Raw genomic sequence first — 18,222 nt, 5'->3', positions numbered from 1 at the left:
CATCTTAATTCTGCAAATGAAGACAAATCCTACGTGTGTAATTGAGACAGAGGGAAGTGAGCAAAGGCATGAAAATTGAATTTTTCATTTTACTTCCCGTTGTACAACTCTGACACCCTGGTAGTAACAACTCATGAAAGAACATTTCCAGCAGCCGCACATTCTTGTTGCTACTGAATCGGTCACGCCACCATCCTTGTGGATACCAGAGCAGCACGTGCACGAGAAGACACGTAAAGGACAAGATCGAGGTGCAGGTCTATTTTTAAAAGACGCGGAGGTTGCAAGTTCTTTTCTGAAACAATACAAGCAGGTGTTCACTGCTCAGCTCCAAAGAGCTTGATGTTACTGCAAAGCAGAGACAGGGAGCAGGCTGGTCTTGCAGAAGTGCCACAGAAGCATTCCTTTCTCAGATCAAGTAGCTACTAACTACCAAATGAGACAGATTCAAATGAGAAAAGGCCATTTGACCTGTTCTTACACTTTTAAATTCAATACATGCAGAAGAAGGTTCGCAGTGCATTTAGAGGACAGAGACTGTGTGCACAGACCCACCAGACTGTGCAAGTACATCAGGGACGGGGACGCCAGCACCACATTACTATGTGAGTCTGTATGTGTCTGGGGCCACAGTTGTGAGGAATTGCTCCTCCTCGAGCTCCTGAGGAATGCTGTTGCACTGCTGGGATCACACACTGAATTTGGACTCAGGACACTGAAATAAATGAGAGAAGCTGCAGAAACAAATAGATGCCCTAGGTCATAGGTCACCGCCAGTCAATATCACCGGGTGTTGTGTAACACACGAGCTCCACAAGAGTTTCAAAGCAGTTCCTCAGCTGCACAAACAACAGAGTCAAGTCTCTGAGAGCGTAAAGAACAGCATTAGAGTTCTGGCATTTTCCCTCACTTTGCAGTAAAGCGTCTGAATCCAGATACCCCAAGGAGAAATCCTGTCTAGGGGATGGACTCAAGTGCGACTTGAGCCTGTTAATCTTCTTGGAAAACAGACTCACAAACATCTCATTTCCAGTTCCACATCACTGAAAGGCCCCACAAACTCCAATAAAATTTAAAGTCCTGTTCTAGTTCGGTTTTCCTCTGGGGATCATTTTTGTGGGTCCCCCTGTCGTGCCATGCCTCAGAGTGTGCCAGAGCTGGGGATACATGCTAGCCCTGGGGAAATGTTCTCGATAACGAAAGCAGTTGAACTCCCTTTGAGGAGCTTTCTGAAGCGCTGCCAAGCCCCGACAGGCCTCTGCAGCAGCTGGGAGCCCTGCATAGGATGCGATAAAGCCCCCATTATCTCCTTCCTATTTGACAGCAGCACACAGCTATAAACAACAGATTCCTGACACTGTGGGTTCAAGTTGGGGAGTGTAAGATAGACAGTGGGACTCGAGAGATCTGCCTCCAGACTGTGCCTAGGCTGCCCGAATTCGGTACCGATGTACCTTGAACTGTCAACAAGGGTGATTATGAAGGAAGCCGTGCTGAGCTTTAGATTGATCACAGCCCCATGTTAAACCCAGCCCCAAAGCTCATTCAGTCACCCAGCGTGGGGAGGGCAAGCACATCGAACACAATTCATTCCATTATTCAATTTAATTCTTTTTGCCAAGTAAGTGCAATTTTAAAGCCTAGAACAGGCCTGCTGAGTGGCTCCCGGAGAGCAAGCTGAGCTCTTCGATCCAGGTGCTGCAGGTTCGAGCCTGGGTCATGTCTCAGACCAGGATTCTCCCCGCTGCTGTGCACAACTCACTGAACACCGCCCAGGTTCTCTCAGCCCTCTACCTTATAGTACTACAGTGCACTTTGTAGGGAAACGGATGTTCAAACACGCAGGTTAGTTATTACTCAGAAACATTAGAAACGTCCTAGATCTGGCTTGTGATCAGCCTACCACAGGCTAAATATATATGCGCAATACAGAGATTTCATGCCAACAGACACTGAAAACAGTCACTGTCCAAATATAGATCTCTGTGATACTGAACTAATGACATCACCTGAACCTGATTATCTATCCCTTATCTGTAGTCTATTGTTTTTACTTAACCGATCTGCAAATCGAAGACATTTCCTGAAATGCCTACTGCCAGTAATTTGAAAAGCCATCTGAAATCTAAATACATTATATTGTTTAGTTTTGATAATTGTTCCAAAGCCTTACATGCAATAGAAGTCAGACTCATTGTTCTGTTTATTTGCTTTAGTTTTGCCACCCTTCTTATGGATGGGCATCACACTAGAAATCCTCTAATCCCTGGAGAACGAACTGCCCTGTCTGGAACAGATGTTGGAAGAGCTGCGTCAATGTCTTACAAATAAAATAATTTCCCTAAGACGAATTGATAGGAAACTTTCAAGTCATGGAGATTTATTAATCTTACATGCCTCAGGTACACAAAACACTCCTGTCTCTTCTATGTTACTACTCTTTAATTAAAAAAAACTTTGTCCTTCCACTGTCTGAGGCAGGTTATTGACTTCCTTAATGAACACATGATAAGACAAGAAACGGTATTTTGGATATTAATGTGTTCTTTAGGCTTTTAGTCTTCAACACGAGCACTTCTACATCTTGGCCTTGATGCTACAAATAAGCCGCCTTGCTCCAGCGTTTCCAGAAAAGATCAAATGATTACCCCAGCTAGTGCAGAACATCTGGATAACCTCTCATCCGGTTCGCGATCCCAATGGTACGGAATTCTGACCCCTTCCTTCAAGCTATTGGATGCAGTGCTGGGGTTATACAAAGTCACGCTGCCTGTAGAAAGTCTTGCTTGTTAACACCATGTTACCACTCCAAGTGGTATGAGCTGTTTTCTTTTTCTGCTTCAGCTGGCACAGTGCCGGGAGAGAGGCACAGGGATTTGCCTAATCTAATTTTATTTGCCATCACGTCTTCCCGCACTTGCAGGTACAGGACTGTCAACCCGAGCTCACAGGGCAGTCTCAGCGCTCAGTGCATGGTACTGTTCTTTGTTTTGCAAAATTGTGGTTTACACCTCTTACCAGTTCCTTCCTGTGAAAAACATGGCACTTACTGATTTTTTTTCACATTAACATAAGATGAGCATAAAGAACGTGTTTGCAATATATTTAAGAGCCACGTCCGCTGTATATAAGCTGTGTATTTAAATAGCTTTTAGTTCCACTACAATAACTGTACCTTGTTCATAGGTGCTTTTAACTGGCGGGCTTCTATTGATAGAACTACAAACAAGGCAATGTCAACACCTCATCGTATTTCAAAGATCACCTTCAGACCCATGCACACCTGCATTCATGCATATACAGAGCAAACCATGCGAGTGAAACACCAAGCACAAAATGGAGCACATACAGCAAGATCTAGCTTGTGCAGGGCCCGGTGCAAATGCTCATGCTTAAGGCTAATATTTATGCCATTAATACAGCAGCACAGCACAATAAGAAGTGGACAGCTTTGCTAGGCTTCAGGTCAAGAGCTATTTTAAGGATTTTACTGGGTGCTGGTGCAACCTCTGGCACTGCCGGCACTGCTTACCCCAAATCCCAATTTCACACCTGCAAGAAACAGTCCTGCACTGTAGAGAAGAGCTCAAGCCAGTTTATGTGCAAGAGGGACTTCTTCATTAGGACATTCTAAAATGTATTATTCTTCCTCATGTACTGTAAGTCACATTCTATTAACTGCTCCAAATCTTTCGGTCTCACAGCTGCTAGTGCATGTAATGTACCCAAACCACTGAATATAAACATAATAGATAATAGATCCACTATTTGCACAATGTGCCTGGAACAGTATATGTCAAAACCCTAAAGTCCTCACCATCCATAAGCAAGACAGTCTTTTTGTCTAATCTTTGGGATTGAGGTACAATTAAATATCAAGTTTTGGACTGCACCTTGACATTTTCTGTAACGTACACACGCACATCCTCTAAAGACTACTCAAATCATTCCTTAGTTATTAATCCTGCAATTAAATCTGAGAACAGGAGGCATTTCTTGACACAAAGTGTTGTGGGGGTGTGGAACAAGCTACTCAGCCATGTGGCTTCTTTGGCAAAATGGCTGGATGAGATCCTGGGATCAATTAGCTGCTGGTTACTGAACAGGCTCGATGAGCCAAACGGCTCCTCCTGTTTGTAACTTTTCTAGCCCTCTTCCATTATTTAGAACGGTCCGAGAACCTCAGCTATGTTACTTGGAGGTATTTTGAAAGCATGAGCTGAGCTCAGAGAGATTAAGAACAAAAGATTTCAAAAAGGTAGCTGTCCAGATTGCATGAAACACGTGAGACAATGTTCAGGTTTAAAAGTTGAGAGGCTTTGCTCCAATTATACAGTACCTGAAGAGCTTTTTAAAATGCAGCAGAGAAGGTTTTGGTTCATCTAAATATACATGATGAGTCACTCAGAATGAGGTATTCAGTCGGGCACTTCATATCTAATTATGTGTAGATCATTTAAGTCTGTTCACCAACCATACATTTTCAGGCTCAGTTATTTGCATGTGTATTAGAATTAGTTATTTTTACCACCAAGTATGTTTCACTATACTGCAGCTCTCCTGCCTGTGCAGCTCCTCCTTTTGGACTATTTATTAAATGTGCGCTACTTACAAAGCTTAACAACAAATCCTGTCATCTCGTCCACCACTATCAGAATAGATTTTTTCTGCCCACTGTTAAAACTCCTTGTATTTGGTTTAAAAAATTCAAGGGACTTAAAGCAAACAAGCAGAATTTTCCAGATAAGATTTGTTGGATTACAAAGGACCTGTTTTTCAGTCAGGACAGCTGAACCTTTTTGTGTCCTTTGTAATGGAAAAACACAGGGCTGAATACGTTACGTACGCATGTCTGCACAGAGCATTTCTTACACTTACTCCTAGAAATAAGATCACGAGACATCAAAAATACCATATATACGAGACAGAGGAAGTTTTACACAATGCTGCATATTGCACAATACGTAACAAGCAATCAGCCACTGTAAAAAAGTAATAACGTTTCTTTTTTTAAAAAAGGAGCACTGTGACTCTCAATCACAGCTTTTGGTGTCAGATTTGTATAAATTAGCATCATTTCTGGGGCCATATTCTGATCCCATGGAGGTGAAAGTATCTTCCGTAAGGAAGCGTTTAAAAATATTATACTGTAGTTGGTAAATCACCAGCCCTTAGCTAACCTCAGTCGCTTTCCTGTTGAAGCTTTCATGTCAAACAAATGCAATTTTGAGAACAGTAGCAAGACTAGGAATTAAAAAATAATGCTCTGCCTTTGGAGGAAATTAAAAAATTTAAGCTTTAGGGCTAACATGGCTGTGGTTTGTGCTTGTTAATCCATAATTAATACAAGAAACAACATCCCGATTCCTCCCTCTTGAAATCTGGGGTCTCTGTATATAAAACATCTTGGTGCTGAAGAATTAAACCACAATTAGAGGAAACAAGCTCAGCCTGTTGTGGATGAGCCCAGAGTTTGTGCCTTTCCTTATATTCTAGAAACACAGAAAGAAGCCTTTCCTATTCTCCATCCTAAATTTCCATTTAGTTTATAGTTTAAATAGCCTCCTGTGCTGCCCCCATCTTTACCCCTCAAAAATCTCCTCTTAATCCCATTTGTTCCAGACTGAAGAGACTGAGTGCCTTGTCATATGTCTCTGCCTACGACAATTCCCCCATACCAGGAATCTTTGTTGTTGAACTGTTTCGAAGGCCAAATCTGAATGTAATATTCTAAATGCGGTCGTACTAAGGCATTGTTAAGCTTAAGCATTACTTCCCTTGAATTAAAGTCCACACTTTTCAATATTTACACCAGCACTCTGCTATTTTATTGGTTCCCTGCATTGTCTTGAGGAGGACATGGAAGAATCTACATAAACACCCAGATCCCTTTCGCGCGACGCTTCCTGCTGCGCAGAATGAGCATGTGATCTGTACAGTGTGTTCCTCATTCCTGTATGGATCACTCGCCCATCACTTCTGTAGTTTCTACTCTCCTTTATTTTGCACTGTCTGCAATTTCAACTTGTCTGCGGGATGTACAAGAAACTAAATGATTGATACAGATCAAAAGATCACTTTCTTGGCCCTATACAATTTCTTGCATTAGGAATTTGTCTTTTCGCATACCCCAGCTTGCTCTCCATGAGACACACAGACAGGGAGAGAAGCTTGGGGTCAGAGCGCAGGGTCGGCCATTTATACAGCGCCCCTGGAGCAGTTGGGGTTAAGGGCCTTGCTCAGGGGTCCAGCGGAGTAGGATTCCTCTGCCAGCTGCGGGATTTGAACTGGCAGCCTTCCAGCCACAGGCGCAGATCCTGAGCCACAGCATGAAGAGCAATAGGCATAAGTCAGATCTCCAGTCTACATGAGCCCTCACACTGGTGCAGCTAAAGGTTATATCCCATAAAATCTGATATTTCATATTCATTACAGAAGTTTCCCATCCATGTGTATACATTATATACATTAGTGGATTCCTGCAGCTTTTAAGCTTTCTACAGTTTATTCACGAGGAAGCATATGAATCTCATTCTGGAAATCTAAACACTCTGAAACATGTGACATGAAATGAAAACGTTTTGCTTGTCCTGCTTTGAACTGCTGGCGCAAAGAAATCTAGTCAGGTAAACAAGACCATCCTTTCCTAGATCCACATGGGCCATCTCTATTCATGTGCAAATATTTCTCTAGTTTGGCTCTAACTATTGCTTGCATGACATCAGCAGCAACAGAAATAAGAAGTAAGGCCCGTGATTAAAAATCCCTCATTTCTTAAGTATTACTGCAAGAATACCCTGGTAAAAAACACTAGAAAGCTGACGAATGAAACAAGGCTAATAGTAGCTAATTGCTTTGAGGATCTCATCTTTCTTGAATGAAGCCAGGGAATTGACTGCTACAACATGACTGTGTATCCTGTTCCATTCTCCCACAACCCTTTGGGTAAAGAAATGCCTCTTGTTCTCAAGTTTTAAACGTTCTTACCTCTAGTTGCCACCTGTGAGCTTTGTTTCCTGTTTCCCAGTTTATTAAGCAGTGCTTAAATAGCTCCTGACTGGCTGTGACAGATAAGCCACCAAATAACTTCCGCAGGCTATTTCTTCTGAAACGTTCGCTCAGAATGCCAAATTCCTCAATCATAATTTCTTCAGATTTCCTGGGAGTCTGGCCAGGCTGCCAGGTTCGGATTCGAGACCCACCCTGAAGCCGCGCCGACTCGCGCAAATTTCTATCTCGAGAAGGTTCTCCAGAGGCCGTCGGCCGAGGCCAAGGAAAGGTCGACTGATCCGGCGGGGCTGCTGTAGCCAAGAGCGAGCAGCTCGTCAGAAAGAAGAAGAGTAACGTCACTGGCAGCAACAAGGGAATGGTTAAAGAAGAGTGTCATCCAACAGGATGCAGAGCAAGCGAGAAACTGCGTAACAGGAAGAAGTGTGTTGAGACTTTAATCCCAGTTGTGCCATTTGCTGGCAAAAGAAAGGTCAGGAAGTGCAGCTGAGGGCTGATTTAGACATCTTACAGAGTCACCGCGGGTGTGTTGGGGTCTGCTCCATTCTGCTTGGGGTTTGTTGAATTTGCTGCTCATATAAAAAACATGCTGTTGAGCATGTGCACATCATGATCACAACCATGGGTTTAGGAGGTTTCTTGCCAACAATACACAAAGTAGCTGTGCCCTCCACTCCTCCCTCCAACCCCCCCCCAATGGGATTAACTAGAAATATCACAGTTTCTTCACAGCTGTGAGTGTGGCCAGGAGTGATTGTGATATTTATTTCTCAAAAGCTGCAGAGTGGGGAGTGTGTCCCGGTGAACAGGCTTCTCTGTTTCTGGCACAGCTCGATACGTGGGACTGCGTGTGTGTCTGCATGCCACTACAGACTCTGTTTATTTTCTAGCAGATCTGCTGCTGCAAGCTCTTAGCCAATCTTCTACAAATTTACAAAGAAGTACCAGATAACACAAATCCTCTACTAGTTTCTTTTAGCTAATGTTTGAGTTTTTGTGGCTTTAAATCTTAAAGATAAGAGTTCATCAATACTCATGTTTTCACACCCAACAAAAAAAACAGGAACAAACACCAAATCTCACATGTAGCAAAATATTAAGTCGCAATCTCGGTTCAGGGTACAAGGTTTTGGAAATATCTTCTCATGATTAGAACTGCATTTTTTTAAATGAAGAGTCTGCTGAAAGCAAAGGCAAAAGTGTTATCTTGAATGCAGCTTTACCAACTTTATTTTTTAAATAATTTCTGTCCAGTTCATTATTACGTATCTACCTGTATCTGTCTGTGTAGTGGGTATATTGTGCCATCTCAGTTTAGTTTATATCTCCCACCTGCCCAGGGACAGCTACTACACAGCTACAGCTTGTAGCTCAAAAAAACAGTTTTGAAAACTGTACAGTATCTGTATTAAACTTGTACTGTCATCCATATTAAGCTATCAGTCATTTTGCCCAATTCTCCGATATTATAAAACCTAGAAAATTTCTGCTGTGTTTCCTGCACAGCACGAGCCCTCAGTTCAGTCCTCATCTGCATGTTAATCTCCTGCCCGTCAGCATGCACCATGCAGATCCTGCAAGAATCCCATCCCCTCTCTACCAGGATATTCCCGCTCTCCGAAGGGCTGCCCTGCAGGGCCCTCACGGTTCTGGGATCTGGAGCTCTGAGTGGTCGCTCCGTCAACAGGGTCAAAGGTTTAGGAGCACGACATCACTTCGTTTTTAATCCAGGCCCTGGCATGCTTACCTGGAACTGTGTGTCGTTTCCAATCAAGTGTCCTCTCATATCACAAAAGCCAAAGTCATCCTCCGTACAAGGCTGGAGAAATGAAGAAACAGGTCTCGGCTCGCGCTGTGTGACGGTCCTCCCGAGTGCCACTATCACACAACAGACCAGTGATTCTCTAAATGCACTAAGACTGGAAACCAGTTCTTCACCCTTGCTGAAAGCAGAAGCCGAGGGTTTTTTTAAGAGTTACCTTCTCAATGGGATAGGAAAAGTCCTCTTGTTTTCAAGACCCAGCCAGGTCTAAGTACCGCGTGAAACAGAGAAAGGAGCCGGGCCAGGCCCACAGGTAGCAGGGAAGGTAATTCTCTTGTGGAAGAAAATGAAACAAAGAAAAGCAGCAGAAATCCGGAACCTTTTCGCATTTTCCACCTTTCCTTCCTTACGGCAGCGGGGAGTGATTAAAGTCTAGACACTGTTGGCCATGGATTGGTGCTGTCACAAATTGTTATCTGCTCACCCCTTCATCAGCGCAATTATACCTGGGAGAAAGCTGTTAGGCAGGCGCTTCACCCTGCTATTTCAGAACGTGTGGGAACAAATTCTGCACGGCACTGCAAACAGGCAGAGGAGAAAGTGACAGGAGGGCCCAGCCACCTGCGCGAGCGAGGATGTGTAGGGAAGAGGTCTTGGGCATTTCCATTCAGCACAGAGGGATCCCAGGAGATCACACAACAGTCACCTCTATTGACAGTGGATAATTACAAAATACCAGCAGTGCTCGAGGGCTCCATGTAGCCTTTTTGTTCCAGGTGTCCAAAGACTGGACTGCAAATGGTTTACTGTGGTTTCCTTAAAACACAAAATCACAGCATTGCTGCTCCTGTAGGTGTCCAGATTACATATGCCCGAAAAGTGCCCAGTCTCCAGTAAGCCTTGGTATGCACACTGAAAAGGACACGCACAACCAATCCAACCGCAAATAAGGGACCAGACAGTTGTTTGCAACCTCGACTCAATACTTCAGTTAGCAGCTTTGAAAAGACTGCTCAGGACTGCCTGCTAAGAAGCGAGCAGGGGAGGAAATTTAGTGTTGCATAAAAATACACGTAATATACTACCCCATGCTAATTAAGTCTTCCCTCTCTTAATTTAGGTTGCTAGCTATTATTAGTTTAGAGTGTTTTTTTCTGCCGCAATGCTCTGACACCAACAATGCCAGCACAGTCTAAATAAATAAAATCACAGTGAACACATAATATGTAAAAAAGTCTAAGCTGACGAAACTGAGCACAAAATCTACTATTTTTAAAAGAACCCAACCAACATGAGGAAATCAAAGTCCTTTGCTCTCAGCTCATTTCAGTTTAGATCTGAAATTTCTCATCTAAAGCAAACTGAACAAAGGAAGTAAAAGGTTTCCCAGCAATTAAAGAGAGCCTGAGGCCGCGGCCACACTGGGCCTCGTCTTCTCCGCGGCCCCAGACGTTCAGCTGCCCTGGCTCACTCGCGGCTCCACTGCTCGAGCAGCGCGGTCACGGTGTTTACCACCTGCCCTCATCAACACCATTCACTCTCTGTGTACGCGGCCCGCTGCGCCTCATCGCCGCTCGACGACAACCGCGACGGAGGGGAGGAAAGGTCCGATGACTGCGGCCAGGCCTGCAGGCTGTGCCCTCGCGCCATAGCGGGCCTGTGAGAAGGCCGGCTCCTGCCAGCGAATACCAGTGACCTCTCCCTGGCACGGGACTGGGGAAGAGATGCTCTTTTTTCCCCATTTCACGCTTCAGTGAAAGACAGTGGGGTGAGTACTGGCTAAGTCAGGCATCAGGAGAAGAAAATTAATTACTTCAGTGAAACTGCAACAATTTTCACATATAAATTCCCGGCTGAGCTGTGACTCAGAAGATGAATTCATCCCTATTACTCTGTCCTAGACCTCTCTATAGAATTGTGTGCGCTTTTGTTTTGCACAGTTTTTGTTTAGATAATAAACTATGAACTCACTTCCCAAGTCAAATCCCCCACTCACACAATCCCATTTTTGGAATCAAGTGAGTCCAGGGGGAATTTTCAGACTAGGGATTTAACAACAATACTTGAGAGATTACTCTCCCTTACTGTACATCACTCCAATTAGTGACTGATTAGTGCTCTGTATCTGATAACTGTGAAGTGTCTAAAAAACATCTAATCTCTTTGAATCTTTTTATTTCATTAAATTGCACCATTTTACAATATTGCCATAAAGGTACCTTGACCAGTTTGGGAAGGTTTTCAATTTAAACATTAATTTCAGTCAAAACTGCTGCAACTTTTATCTGTCTATATCTGTCTCAAAGTGTCAACAGGCTGACCTGGTCCTCTTACTTTTAAAAACACCTCATGCAACAAATGAGATGTTTAGTTACCCAATCAGCTTATTATTCAAGAGTCAACAGAGAAGCGTGTATAGAGATAACTAGAAGGAACTGCATTACAAGAACAAAACGTGCTTTTTACACTAAAAATCTTGGGAGTGTGGAACAAGACACCCAGCCATGTGGTTCTCTCAAACACAGCTGGCCGAGACCCTCGGATCAACAACTGCTAACTTCCAGCTGGCTGGATGGGCAGAATGACTCGTCTTTCTTGTAATCTTTCTCATACTCCTACGTTCGTCAGAACCCCAGAACCTCTTTCACTAGCAAGCAGCTTTGACTCTTTTCAGTTGAAAAAATGAAACAACAGTTTGGAAGGCAGAGGCTGAGAGATTTCTCACGAAACTGTAGCTGCATTGACTAAAACAAGTGAGGCTCTTCAAAGAGGATATTTCTCAGGCTCCAGATCCTGCCATTTCCACATCCGTTACTCTTGAAAACACTTTAAAAAGAAACACAAACCTTGCCCAGTACATTATTCTGCTGGGTCCTTCACCTTTCATTTTGTCACTCCCTCCAAAAAAAGAAAAGGAGGAAGTTTCAGGGAGGAAATTTTGCTCTTCGGGTGTTTACAGTTAGAAGCGAACCGTTCCCAGCTGCTTTTTCCACTGGGTTAATGATGGTACAAGACCAACCTGTTTTATTGACAGGCTGTGTCCTCCAGCTCGCAAAGTGCAGGAGGTCTGATACCATTTCCTAGCTAGACCCTGTCCAGCAGAGACACAGCTGCCGTTTCACAGCTCTGAGAGCATCAGAAAGGTTACGAGCGAGAGGAGGCTATTCGACTCAATGACATGGCTGGGCCGCTTGCTCTTGGTTTTAAATGCACGTCCACACAGTTTCCACTGGTGCTCTCTGGTTCTGCTGGTCTCTTCTTCTGAAGAAGAAATCAGCAGAGCTGGCTGTGTGCATGCCTCGCCATGCTAAAGAAGAGGCAGATCTCCAGGCGGACAAGACAGAGACGTTAGAAAGCACCACATCACAGGGCATCTCAAAGTTTGCAAAGGAAGGGTGGGCACACCAATATATCCCACAGGGGCATGATTATTAAGGGTGGAGTGCAGAAGAGAGGATTGTGTAAGAGCAGACTGACACACAGACTTTCAAGAGTGTAAAGCTTTAAGGAAGCCTCAGCTCTTAACCAGGGAAGAAGCCAACAATATGTGTCAGGCAGAGGAAAAACTAAGTCCTATATTCATCTAGATTTGCGTAGAAGAAGCCGGAGTGTTACAGGTGCTATACTTATGATGTTACAGTAGGAGATGAGATATTATTTATAGGTCATTAATAAAACTCTTCCAGCAGTCCTTGAACATAGCTAATACCAACTGACTGGAATGCTATTAACAGGATGACAAAACTGAACCGAATCATTATAGACTCACTAGCCTTTAACATGTAAGGTTCTGGAAATGGTAATTAGAATTAACTGGAAGGTCATCTTTGGTATGAAAGCTAGACCCCGCTGAAACGACACAAATGTCAGAGTTCTCAGAATAAGTAACAGCTGCAACAGATACAAAGTGCAGGATGCTGTGTTATATTTAGATGTTCAGTAGGCTTTTAATGAAGTTAATATTTTATGTAAAGTCCTTAATTTGCAGGTGGCAGGCATTCAAGAAAATGCTTGACTGGTGTTTGAAAACTGGTCACTTGGTCAGACAGAAAGGACAGATAAGGGGCAAATTCTCACACAGGAGTGTTGTTATTGAGGGAGCACCGCAGAGATCAGCACGACAGCCACTGCTCTTCCTAATTTCTGTCAACAATCTCCTGTTTTTTGTCTAGTTGGTAAAACTACTCGCGGTTGCAGATGATAAGAAAATAATGTAGGAGCTGCTAAGTAAAATCCAAAAGATGTGGACAAAAATCAGAACTGGCAGGTGGTGATTAATGCAGACAAGCACAGAATATGGCGCAGAGGGAGCAGAAGACAATTGTAAACAAGATGGGAGACACTGAGCTGGGCGAAGCTACTTCTGAAAACGACTTACAGTTTATTTTATGTTGACAATTAACAAGTTATATAAAAGGTGGGGAAGCAAAAACAAACAAGACCAAACAAAATGCTAGATCATGCATTTCATAGGGATGTCTTGTTAAAACTGCACTAGTAAGAATTCATTTAGAATACGGTCCACAGTTTTATTTACCATGTGATAGAAATATGTCTGCTGATCTGGAACCAAGCCAGAGGAGAGCAGCCAAATATATTCCACAGCATAAAGAAATGTAGTGCGCTGACAGGCTAAAGGAACTGGATCTCTTTAGTCTGTAACCAAAAATAACTCCACGGGAACTGGTTTCAAATCTTTAAAGACACTGACAAAGCCAAGGCATGAGACTACTTCGGAAACAACAGCAAAACACGAACCACAGGACACAAGTGGAGAGGTAAAACCGAGAACAGAAGGCACTACTTGACACAAAGAGTTGTGAGGGAGGGGAGCAAGATGCCCAGCTTGCCGAAGCCCGTAAGACCCTGGCTGCTTTCAAGAAGGGGGCAGTCTTAAGTTCTCATGCTCTCATCAAGAGCAGTGCAGCAGAGACAGAGTTGCACCCGAGAAGCAGTTCAGCGTAGTAACGCCTGTTTGTCTCGGCTGCAGGACTTCAAACCCACAGGAATGCTTTGTAAGTGCAGCTCAGCTCCTCATTTTCCAGTCTGTAACCGAGTGCACCATCTCATAAAGGCATGGCATGTTTTGTATTTCAAGACCATGTAAACTGCCTACTAACTTGTCCTCCAAAGCAGTGCATTAGCACTTTTTATTCTATTTCACATAAAACACACTGCAAAGTCCAAAAAACACACACAAGGGTTTCTCACTTGCCAGTAACTGCTGACAAGCTGAAACTGCACACCCCTACATTTTCACTCCGGCTGAGCTCCTCAGGAGGTATTGAGCCTGGAGATCATTAGCAAAATAGGTCTCTGTAGCGATACATATGCTGATAAAATGAAGGACAATGTTTTTTAAAGTGACATGAAAAAGCCTAGGCCAGCAATTAATTACAGCACATTCCTGTCAGCAAGTCAACAAACTCGACAAATTACAAGCATTTTAAGTAAAGGCAAAGCTTAAAAAAAGAAAGGAGATCAATTTGCTATAACCTTATGATGGAAAGGACTTTTCATTTGCAATTATCAGTTCCATTGATTGGAACCAGGAGGATCCTTTCCAGCTCAGGAAATACAAGCCACACGTATGATTAACAGAATTCCACAGAGCCTGGACGTCAATCAGTCTTCACTGCAAGAATACGCGTCCCGGCCACTGGATTTACTACTGCAGGGTAACTGAAGGATGCCTGCTGTCTTTGGCAAGACACCTCATTAACCCGGCTCCTGTATCCTGTTTGCTGGATAAAAGTGCCCATAAGCCAGCCAGACAGCCCGCTGGGACCCTGCTTCCTGAAGAGATGATGCAGATACAGCAGCAGAAACCGCCACCACGCCACTCAGCCAGGAGTGCTGTTGACTGTCAGGTGTTTCATTACATCTTCTTTCATTTTTAATTCTAAAGTCACAAGAGAGAAAGACAGAAAGACTGCTGGACAAAACAGAGAAAATAGTCCTTTGCTCCATAGGTACATAAGAAAGATTACAGAGACACGTCGGTGGGTTGTTACATACCCCTGCACCCCTTTGGGTAAAGAAGAGCTTCCTGCTCTCGCTTTCAAACACACAGCCCTGTCCTTTCTGCTTCCCTGGCTCACATTTCTCTGACTGCTGATGGTAAAGAAGAAGGAATTTGAGTGTTTGAGTCACAGTCTTCTCTGTCCTGCCTGTCTCTGGCTGTGGGCGCAGGATGTCCCCTTCAGCCCTGGAGTGGATCCACCTGCTCCTCTCTCTGCTGATTCCAGAGCAGTATCTTTTTTGTGAAGTGGTGACCAAAACTGTGCACAACAGTCTACATGAGACCTACAAGTTTAGAACACTTGATTTAGTTGACACAGGTTTAACAATTCGTCCTAATGTTTCTGTTAGCCTTTTCCATGGCTTTTCCACATTTGTCTATGTTGATTTATTCAAAATAAGGCAGCAATTGTGAAATATCAAGCGCACAGCATGACCCTCCATGCAAATGTCAGCAGCGCACGGCACCTGTGAAAGCCCGGAGTGGAAGAACAGCAGGAACCGGACTGGACTTCACTCCCTACAGGTAACCCTGCTGGAAAGGCAAGGTCACCTTCGTCCAGCTCTCCTGCCCCTCTCTCCCAGAGCGCCTGGCCTGCCTCTCTCTCGCGCTGCCCCACTGCTCCGCTGTCGAGTCAGGACACCCTGCTCGCTCTCCGCTCAGCGCGCCCCAGTGCTCACCTCATGGGGGCACAGGGAGGACACGGCATCTCCACAAGTCACGGCTGCTAATTTCAACATGGCAGGGCTGCTCCGGCACAAAGATGCTGCCAGTGTTTCTGTGCCTTGATCTATGACTGTCAATGGACTCCCGGCTCTGATATCATTTAATATCATCAAGAGTGATACCGCAGCACTGGTTTCAATGTCACGGAGCCGCACTCGGGTCTAGCTGGGATACTTAGCTCCAATTATTCAAAGTGCATTTCTGAGGCTTGCTCTCCGGTATGGCAGACGGATTCCGTAAGAGGAGACTCGTCAGAAGACTTGGACACTTGACTCAGTGTCCTGCCTGCAGCCCAAACCGCTGCCTGGACAGACAGTGTCTTCCCCTGTCCACGCTCGAAGGACAGGGTCCAGCCTCACACCTATTGTCCGCTAGGCCAAGACGGGGGACAGAGTTTGAGAATGAAGTATCCAGGATGCCCAGGTAGGTACCAGAAGCACGGGGAAGTAAAAAAAGACACAGAAATAAATTGTGATGACTGCATGCCTGTCAAGAGTCGTGTGACTGAAATTAATACAACTACAAGCTATACTCCAAGTATCCCTGTTCTTAGGACATTTTGCACCAGTAGAGAAAAAAAGGCAACATAAACAAAAAATTTATCAGGGCATCTATTTTCAGAAATTTGCTCCAAGCACAAGAACATAACCTAGACCTGACAACGGTTTTTCACACAAGGACCAGTCAGGCCAGCCTTGGTCCTGAAGGCTCCCAGTCCAGCAGATGCCCTTAAATCAGCACATTAGACTGGAACAAACGTGAGTTTGATCAACACATTCGTTTTACCCTTTTGTGCCAGTTCCAGCCTAAATGGGCTGAGGGGCCTCAAAACATGTGAAACCTTTCTTGGTAATATATCTACCTTTCATGGGAAAACACATACTGCACTGACGTGATTTTTTACATAAGGGTATGAATTCTACGTCATCGACCTTACCTCCTCCCACCCACCTTCTGTTTACACAACACTGAGATTTTGTACTCAACCACATGCTATTAAAAAAGTCAAACATTTGTCGATCAGACCCGCGTTACTGTCATTCTCATAGTTGCCAGCCTCATCACCGGGGCTGCAGCCTGGAGCCGGGTTGGTGTGCAGTGCCAGAGCCTGTTGAAATAACAGAGGCTCATCCAGGAGTGCAGGACGGTCCCATGAAGAGGGCCGAGAGCCCACAGCCAGGCCCTGCCTCTGCACCGAGGGCTGGCGGCTGTTCCTCCTCCCGCAGGAAGATCACAGCTCCGCCTTCGCACTCCTCCTCCCCCCTCCCCCCAGCCCGGAGAGCCAGCAAACTCCAAAACTCCGCGACAGCAGGGAGACGACCGCGCCGCTTGGGAGCAGCCCTGCAGCCAAGAGCGCGTCCAGCCTGCTGCACAGATGACCAGCACACACCCCTGAGGTGCACTCTCAGGACCTCCATTTTGAGGCAGGTGTGCTTTTGAACAGGGGGAGAAAGTCTGTGTCTTCAACACCAAGAGAACAGGGGACGTCACATCAACAGTGATCAACAGTGAGGCTGCCGATCCGCAGATAAAGCGATTTGAGATCATTTGACATGAAAGGCGCCGCACACGCGCAAAGAATTGCCATTGGAAAGAGAAGAGCGAGACGAAGAGAGCGCTTTCAGGACCGGGTCGTTTAACAACGCTCCTCGGGGTTTTCAGGAAACAAACACAAAAACTCATCGCGGACACAACACTAGCTGTCATTTTCGGCTGCGCTCGTGGTCATTTATCAGGCCTTATTAAAATGAAGGGGGGAGCAAAATGCAAATCCGAGAGAGGAGAAACCGAGACGTCCGGCCAGCGGAGTGTTGTGGCAGAAATTTCACACGGCTCGTGCACGTGTACCGTACCAGAGCGCGGGTGCGCCACGAGCCCGGCGGCTCGTGTTTGTTTTTTCAGTTGAAAGCCCGTTATCTCGAGACGACCTGTCACCCCCCCCCCCCCCCCCAATTAACGACATACGCCACTACCGCGCGGCATTCGCCAAATAATTGTTCTCATTACCAAACTCATTACAGTCCTGGCGTATCGCCACGACCGGCAGCTCGGAGACACCACCGGTGGGGTACAGCGTCTCCTGTATTTGTTAATAAGCGAACACCATTCACCTGCGTTAAAGTCATTTGGCCTCTTACTAACCTGCCTGTAATGAATTATTTACAATGAATATGACCGTCAACCTGCTTGTTTGTGAGCGGGAGAACAGAATGACTTTCAAACTTCATGTCAGACGCTGAAGGGGTTCATACAACACCGGCCAGACGCGAGTAGGGAGCGGACCGATGGAGGTCTCTTCTCCTCGGCAGGCCAGCGAGAAAGGTTACCTCGTCCGAGGGGCAGGAGTACGTGAAACATCTGTAGCGATCACCGCGCCTCGCCATACTCCTCTTATTATTTTAAGTCTTTGCGGGGGAAAGAAAAGTTGCCCCTTTCGCTCTGAATCCGCCCGGAACAATGCAGACCGGTACAAACCTCGAACAGCTTACGGTGCTGGTACTTCAAAAACGCAGGACCGCGTTAACGCGTCGCATCGGCGCGATAAACCCGCAAGACTTACAGAAGCGCCTTCGCCCGAGCAGGTCCAGTCGCCCGACGCTGGCTGCGAGGGAAGAGGTGCTAAACTCTGCATCCGCAGCGCCCCGCCGTCGTCCTGCCTGTACTCTCCTCCCGCGGGCGTGTACGGTAATGAGCACACGGACAC

General features: G+C 45.3%; 1 protein-coding gene across 2 annotated transcripts in view; it reads right to left on the bottom strand.

The window, feature by feature from the left end:
* Window positions 1-18,222, bottom strand: part of gpr4 (G protein-coupled receptor 4) — a 32,063-nt gene that overhangs the window by 13,515 nt on the left and 326 nt on the right. Inside the window, exon 1 of one of the 2 annotated variants that reach the window (XM_088912023.1) lies at window positions 6,988-7,342. The exons of the other annotated variant lie outside the window; for it this stretch is intronic. The gene's annotated coding sequence lies outside the window, so the exon portion shown is untranslated. Of the gene's footprint in view, window positions 1-6,987; window positions 7,343-18,222 lie in introns of those variants that run through there. 2 annotated transcript variants of the gene reach the window in all.

This window comes from Atractosteus spatula, chromosome 3, assembly GCF_055471065.1.
Source record: "Atractosteus spatula isolate fAtrSpa1 chromosome 3, fAtrSpa1.hap1, whole genome shotgun sequence".
Taxonomy (NCBI): domain Eukaryota; kingdom Metazoa; phylum Chordata; class Actinopteri; order Semionotiformes; family Lepisosteidae; genus Atractosteus; species Atractosteus spatula.
The sequence above is the reverse complement of the archived record's forward strand: the minus strand, read 5'-3'. Positions and strand labels throughout refer to the sequence as shown.